Genomic DNA, 7571 nt, shown 5'->3' with positions numbered 1-7571 from the left:
TCCCACCGCCCGAGGCCTCCAGCACAAGGGCGGTCCCGTGGCACCCCCGGACGCCGACCCGGCCCACCCCCTCGGCGAACCCTGGGGCAAACCCTCGCAGAGGGCCCTCCGGGGCCCTGCCACCCGCAGCAGCCGCGCGACCGGCCCCTGGAACGCTCTCCCGCACGCGCGGCGACCCACCACCCGCGCCCCGCCCCAGCCGGACCCCCGATGCGCGCAGCCGGCGCCCCTTTCTCTCTTCTTCCCCCCTTCCTTCACTCACACGAGTGGGGCCCGACAGCACTCCGCCCGGGACCCGGCCCCCCAAGAGCCATGGCGGCCCAAGGGAGGGGCGGGCACCCGACAAACGGCGAGGCCTGGTCTCGGGCCCGACACGGTGACGGGGGAGGGAGAGGAGAAGGGGCGGACGCGGCGCTCGGTCGTCCAAGCCGAGACGGGGAAACAAAAGCAGCACAGAACGGGAGGTGGGCCGGAGGCGGCAGGGAGGGGGGCAGCACACGCACGAAGCGAGGACCAGAGAGCACGCACGCGGAGGAGGGCACGGGCTCGGGGAAGGGCGCGCCAACGGAGACGCGAGCCAGGCCACCAGGTAAACGTGCGCGGGATCCCACCGCCACCAGCACGAGGGCGGTCCCGCGACGCCCGCGGCGCCAGCCGGCCTCAGCACCCTTAGCGAGCCTCCCCACGAGCCAGGCCCCGCCCCACAACACACGGCCCTAGGGTCCGGACCCACGGGACCCCCGCCGCGGGAGCCCGTCTCCAACCTCCATCCGATCGGTCCATCCCGGAGCCACACCCCAGGGAAGCGCCTCCCGAAGCCAGGCGGCCCCGACCCGCGCCCGCGCGCCACCCGCCAGCGGCGAGCCCGGAACGGGGGCGGGCGGGAGACAGCCGCCGCCCGCGCGGCGCAGGGGGGGCGGGGCGCGCAGGGACGCCCCAAGCCCCTCGGGACACACACCGCCACGGGAGAAGCGGGGGGACACCGCGCGCGTGCGCGCGCGCTCGCACACCACACGCCCGAGGCGCACGGGCCCCGGCGCCGGACACCGGCCAGGCCTGGCGTGACCCTCCCCCGACTCAGAGGGGGGAGGCGCAGGCCGCGGTAGGCGAAGAGCGGCGCTCGGCCCCACCGCGGGGCCGACAGACCTCCTCTCGCGCGGGAGAGAAGGCTCCGCCTAACACGCACAAGGGCATGCAGTCACCCCCAACACGGGTGGCCACTACGCGCACAGGAGGGGCAGCGACTGGGGGGTTTCGGTACCCCAAGGCACCCTCTCGGATCGCTAGAGAAGGCTTTCTCACCAAGGGCGCGTCGCCCCCCACCCAAATTCGTCCCCCCATCGGGACCCGCCAAACAAAAGGCGTTTCTTCCCGGGGCCGCCAGGACCCGGGGCGGGGGAGAAAGGTCCACGGCAACGGATTGACACAGGGCATTCCAGAGCATTCGCGGTCAGGGCCCACAACGAGGGCCGCCTGCCTTCCCCACGCGCGCGGTTGCTCGTGTCACCGCCCGGAAGGAGCGCCGCGCCTCCAGGTGAGGCCCGAGAAAAACCGAGGCGAAACACCAGCAGCAACGCGCTGGGCAAGAAACCGACAAGTCCTCGCTCAGAGGGGGTTTTGGCCAAGCGCCACGGCGCCGGCTCGGCCCGCCACGATCACTCAAACTCGCCCCACCAAGTCAGTCCCCCACACCCTCCGGGCAACAGCGGCCGTTGCAGGGCGGGGACGACAAGGCGCCCGCTCCCCACAGCAGGGGGAACGGGTGTGCCTCCCTTCACCGATTCTGCCACCCGCCCACCTCGGGCATCTCCGCCAACGGCGGCGACCCAAAGGGGGTCCGCTGGGAACAGGGAACGGCGCCACCACTCGGCTTCAGGCACCTGAGACGACCTGGAGCGCTCCAGGGGCACCACGGAGGGCCAGGCGCCACGCGCTCAGCACGCCCAGGCGGTGAGCAGCGTGGCATCGGGTGCGGCCCCCCCCACCACGGGGAGGAGGCCACCCACCACACACAGCCAGGAGAGGCCAGCGAGAGTGTCCGCTGCGTCAGCTGACCCCAGTCCCGCAAGCCACGGGAGGCCGGGGTCGGGCCGGAGTCCGCACCCCTCTGCACCCCCCTGCACCGCCCACAGGCGGGAAGGAGGAGCATGGGGCCCGCAGGCAGAACGAGAAGAGCGGCCCCACCCGCCAGGAGTGTCCGTCCCTCGTCTGACACGGCTTAGGCCCGGCCCGGGAGAGCGCGAGATCACCACATCGATCGGTTACCGCCAACACAAGGCAGTCCTGGGGTGAGGGGGGGCTGGGGAAACGCCCAGCGAGGACAGCGACCAGAGGAGGGCCTGCTTCAGCCTCGCCAGCACCCCTCCCCCACCTCTCCCAGGGAACAGGCAGCCGGACAACCCACAAGGGAAAAGGGGAACGCCTGACACGCGGCACGGAGCCTTGCAAGGGTGGGTTTGTCACGACCGCGGCCGGGTGCCCGCAGCGGGGGGCGCACAGGGTAGAAGACCCACGCCGCCTCCCCACGCTGCCCTCGGGTGCCAGAGACCGGAGGTGGCACCACAGCCTGGACCACACCTGGATGCACAAGAGCCGGCACGCAGGCCCAAGGCAGACGGCTCGAGCAAGCAGGCAGGCAAGGGCGGAGTCGGGTCCGGCTCAGCGTCACCACCAAGCCCGGAGCCACGCCAGCGACGACGAGGCCCAAGTCTCTCTTACAGGATGACAACCGCCACATCAGAACGTGTCAGCACCTACCTGGCAGCAAAAAGCACTCCTTTGAGGAGACAAAAATAACCGCGTTGGCAGGCGGGGCCGAGCCACAGGTCACTGGGACCTTCTGGGACCCTGGCCCGGCCACGGGCCCCAAGCATCTTCCCATCGCCGCCAAGCAACCCCCCCCCCCCCGGAAGTCCCCGGGGGCCATCTGGTCGACCCCAGGACCGACCGACCGACCGACCGACCGACCAGGGAATCGCGGGATTGGGAGGGGAGGGGCTGGCCGGGTAGGCCCTGCCCCGTTACACGTTCGCCCGTGCACGGGTCGTCTCCTGGTCGGGACTTAGAAAAATAAAACACTCCGCGCTGTCGCCTGCGGAAGCCTCCCCGGCCCTCGCAAGACCGGCCCCGTGCCAGTCCCCGACCCCCGGCTGGGACTGTTTTGGGGGGGGTTGAATTCCGCGGAGGCGCCCCCGACGGCGGGACCTCAACGGGGATCGCGGGCGCGCCGGCGTTGGCGCCCTATACGGGCCTCCCCTCGCGGCCCGGCCCGGTCCCCAACTCCGCAGCGGGCCTCGGAAAATCTGGGGAGAAAATCGGGTCCAACGACCGGGAGCCCCACGCGTGCCCCCTCCCGGGCCCACGGCGCCCTCCGCGGGCTTCCCCTCAAGGCTCAGGACGGTCCTCACCGGCCCAGCCCGGCCCGGCCCGGCCCAGCCCGGCCCGACCGCGACGCGGGAGGGAAGACAAAAGACGCCTGGCAGGGAAGGACCGACGAGCGACCGACGTGGCCACAGTCTCCGGGTGGCGGCCCCGGGAGGTCCCCGCGGTCCCCGCGGTCGAGGGGTTGGGGGAGGAAAGCACCGGCGGGTGCTGGTCGACCCGTCCGGGCAGCCCCCCACCCCAGCTCGCTCCCAGGGAGCGCCGCCACTACTCCCCCATATACCCGGAGGTTCAATCTCCGGCAAGTGCACCAGCCGCCGGCGCCCCGACGACAGCGGGACGATCACGCCAACGTCGCCGGCCTTCTGGAACTCCGCCCCGGACACCGCGACCAAATCGCATCCCTTGCCGACGTCGCCGACGCTCCGGAGGGGAAACGCTATATAAAAGCGGCCGCCAGGTGGCGCCCGACAACCGACCGAAACGTCAGCGGGGACAGCTCGCGATCTCGGGGACGTGAGGGCGCACAGCCGGCGGCCCGGCCGCCCGATCTCGTCCCGGCCCACTCCGGATGCCGCCTCTCGGTCCCAGGCCGGCGGAGGGCGTCCGCCTCGGGAGCTCCCGGCCGGCACGGCGCGACCCCGGCAGCCCAAGGGACACTCGAAAAATGCATCGGGGCGGCTGCCGCTGGAAAGGGCGGGGCAGACCGGCCACTCGACTCCCCGGCCGGCCGAGGCGGACGTGCGCGGAAAATTCCCCGCACACACCGGGCGGGCCGCGGGCGCCCGTGAGGCACGGGCGGCCCAGAGCGGCCCAGGCGGCGCCCGCGCTCCCGGGAGGGAGGACTTAGACACATTTCGGCGGGCAGGGAGGGAGGGAGGGAGGGAGGGAGGGAGGGAGGGAGGGAGACGGACGGTCAAACCGAAACCACGCGAGAGAGTACTCCCAGAACAACAACGGACGGACGAGCCTTTTTTTTTTTTTTTTTTTTTTTTTAATTTTTTAACATTTATGTATTTTTGAGACAGAGAGAGACAGAGCATGAACGGGGGAGGGTCAGAGAGAGAGGGAGACACAGAATCCAAACCAGGCTCCAGGCTCTGAGCTGTCAGCACAGAGCCCGACGCGGGGCTTGAACCCACGGACCGCGAGATCATGACGTGAGCCGAAGTCGGACGCTCAACCGACCGAGCCCCCCAGGCGCCCCCGGACGAGCCATTTTTATTCTGTCGGGTCAAGCGGGGGAACGTCTCTCTCGGAAACATTACAAACCAAGCTGCGGGGGGGGGCAGAAAGGGGGTGATGGATAAACGAACGACCACGGATAAAGCTTAAGCAAAGTCCTTTGTCGCACGGGGCCACGACGAAGTCCAAAGACCACAAACAGCTACGGGGAACATGGGTGCAAGTGCACGGCGTGGCAAGCGACAAGAATATGGCTTTCACCATTACTGTCCTCAATAAACACACTACTACTACGGCGGCGGCGGCGGCGGCGGCGGCGGCGGCGGCGGCGGCGGGAGATGGAGAACGGAAGGAGTTAATAGCCACTCACTAAAAATGTCCCGGTTCCCAGAGGACCCTACAGTCCAAAGGGGGGGGGGGGGGGGGGGCCGGCAGGGAGAAGGAAGGTGTCACCGAGACGACACACCCTATGCCTCCACCCTCTTAGGGTTTGCAGGTGACCCTGAGGGTGACACTGACACGAGACAGGCTAACCGTACAAGGAGCTGACACATTGATTTCCTACAAGTTTCACGTGACAGGTAGAGCCCCTCCTGAGGTAAACCAAGACCCTGAGAAGTGGCCAGACCTCAACGCTTGTATATTGGGTTGAACAAGGAGAAGCGACGGTGGACGACTAACTGAACTACATGGGGAGGCTAAAGGATGAGGAGGATTTTAAAACCAACGAAACCAACCAACCAAGATCTTTTCTCCTCTAGAATTCTCTCCACTTCTCCTCCTGTCCTTGAGGATAAGAATGTCACTCCCCTGGTGGCGTAGGAAAGACATCCTGGGGGGGGGGGGGGGGGGGAACCTCCAGGGAGAAAAGGAGGAGAGTGCTCCGCGCACGCTTCTTGCACCTGCTGGGCAGGAGGGTAGGGGTGGGTGGTTTACTTTGCTTGCTTGCTTGCTTGCTTGCTGCTACTTTTTGAAAGCTTCTCTAACGTTTCCTTTACATCTAAGTCTTCCTTCCAGTTTGGCTTTGGACAGGAGGAAGGCAGGCCACATGTTTTTCTGACACGGTGGAGAACGAAGGGTAAGATGAGTGCGGGCCCGTGCGTATTCTTTTCCGTCAGTCATGTGCCGTGGTGAGTGGAGCATCAGCTCTTGCCGGATGGGTGTCTCATTCCTCCGTGAACCATCAGGCAAGATGTCGGGCAAACACACACAGGGAGGCTAAAGGTAGGAAGAACGTAGAGAAGGTGGGCGACACGTGCCCGAGTCTCCAGAGCGACGATTTCATCCAGGGCACGGCAACGTCCAAGGTTTCTGGACACCACGTTTACAGACGCTTCGGCGCGTAGGTCACTTTGAATCCACAGTGCCACCCTCCGGTCCCGTTAGCACGTTGCCTCCGGCTCACGTGAGCGAGCGGTGGTGTCGTCGTCGTCGTCGTCGTCGTCGTCGTCGTCGTGCAAAGAGACTGTGGGACTCGTCCGGGGATGGAACCGGGCCAGAGACAGGGAGGGACACCGCAACCCATCGTTGAGCTTCAGGTGTCTCTAAGAGACCGAGTCTCTAAAGTACACTGAGGCACAAGGGCGACCCACTCGCTCGCTCGGGGCCGGACGTCTCTTTGTTCTCTCGCGGGGTGGGTATCTGCGAGTGTTGTTTGTTTACTTTCCGGACAAGGCGAAAGCACTCTGAAACAGGAGATATTGGCACAAGGGGTCTGGTGGCATGGGAGGGTGGCGGGTCAGTCCACGTACCGAGAACACGGGAGGATCGGGCGTCTGAACAACCAGGCGGAGAGAGGAGTTTAGCCTCCTCGGTCATCACGGCAACCGGCACCTGCACAGAAACCACAGAAGGTGCCCAGGACGAACTGCGTCACAGGAGCCAGCGTGGGCATTGCCCCACTACCCTCAGCCCTCAGCCCAGGAGCAGGCAGTAACTGTCGTCCAGGTCCAGGCCGCGCCCCACTGCCCTCTTCTCAGCCAGAGCGGTGCCCGGGAGGGCGGCCCCGGAACAGATACCTCCTCTCCTCCACACACATCTCGCCAACCCCTTGACCGCTGTGCCCGAGACACACAACTCCGCTGGACCCAGAGCATGATTTTTCCCGTGGACCGGGGGCCTGCTTGGCCACTTAGGGTCCTCGCACCAAGATGAATCGGGCTAGAGACAGGGACACCGCAGCCCACCGTTGAGCTGAAGGGGCCTCTAGGAGAGGGACCCTCTAACGTAGCTGACGTACAGGGAGACCCGCTCGCTCGTGCCCGGATGTTTCTTTGTTCCTTTATTTCTTTTCGTGGTCTTCATTATTATTTTTGGTACCGTTGTAAGTGGGATTGTTTTTGGGGGGTTGTTTTGTTTTTCTTTTCTTTTCTTTTCTTTTCTCTTCTTTTCTTTTCTAATTTGTCTTTCTGCGGTGTCATTATCGGCGTATACAGACGCAACAGATTTCGGTACATAGACTTTGTATTTTTCCTGTGGACCAGGGGCCTACTTTGCCGCTTAGGATGCACGCGCCCCCACCCCCTGCCCACCCGCAGCCTTCAGTTCCCCAAACCACTGGAGGACTCGTGGGGGGTGGGAGTGGGGGGTGGGGGTGCGGCAGGGGTGGGGGCGGGGATGGGAGTGGCAGTGGAAGGGAGGTTCAGGGCGATTCATTCTAATCGGCCTCATTCAACCCCTTCGTTCAAATGCAGAAAGCTTTCTGTTAAAGTCTGAGCCTGGGGCTTCTCTCCATTGAATGGCTTTCTTCAACTCCCCCAACCCTTAGGCTGAAATTTCTGAACTACTGGGAGGAAAGGGAGGAAAGGGGGGGGGGGGGAAGAGAGAAGGGGGGGGGGAGAGAAGGGGGGAGGGGAGAAGATGATGTCTGAAGAACTTGCCTTCTCTGGAAGAAAGAGAGTCCCCTCCTTTTCCTAACCCAGGAAACCTCAATAAACCGTTTGAGAATCATGGATGTGGAGGATGATATCTTACTATAATGCCTTCCAGGGGTGGGGGTGCAGGTA

The sequence above is a fragment of the Prionailurus viverrinus genome, chromosome E1 (genome assembly GCF_022837055.1).
Source record: "Prionailurus viverrinus isolate Anna chromosome E1, UM_Priviv_1.0, whole genome shotgun sequence".
Lineage (NCBI taxonomy): Eukaryota > Metazoa > Chordata > Mammalia > Carnivora > Felidae > Prionailurus > Prionailurus viverrinus.
Note: the sequence above shows the minus strand (reverse complement) of the source record.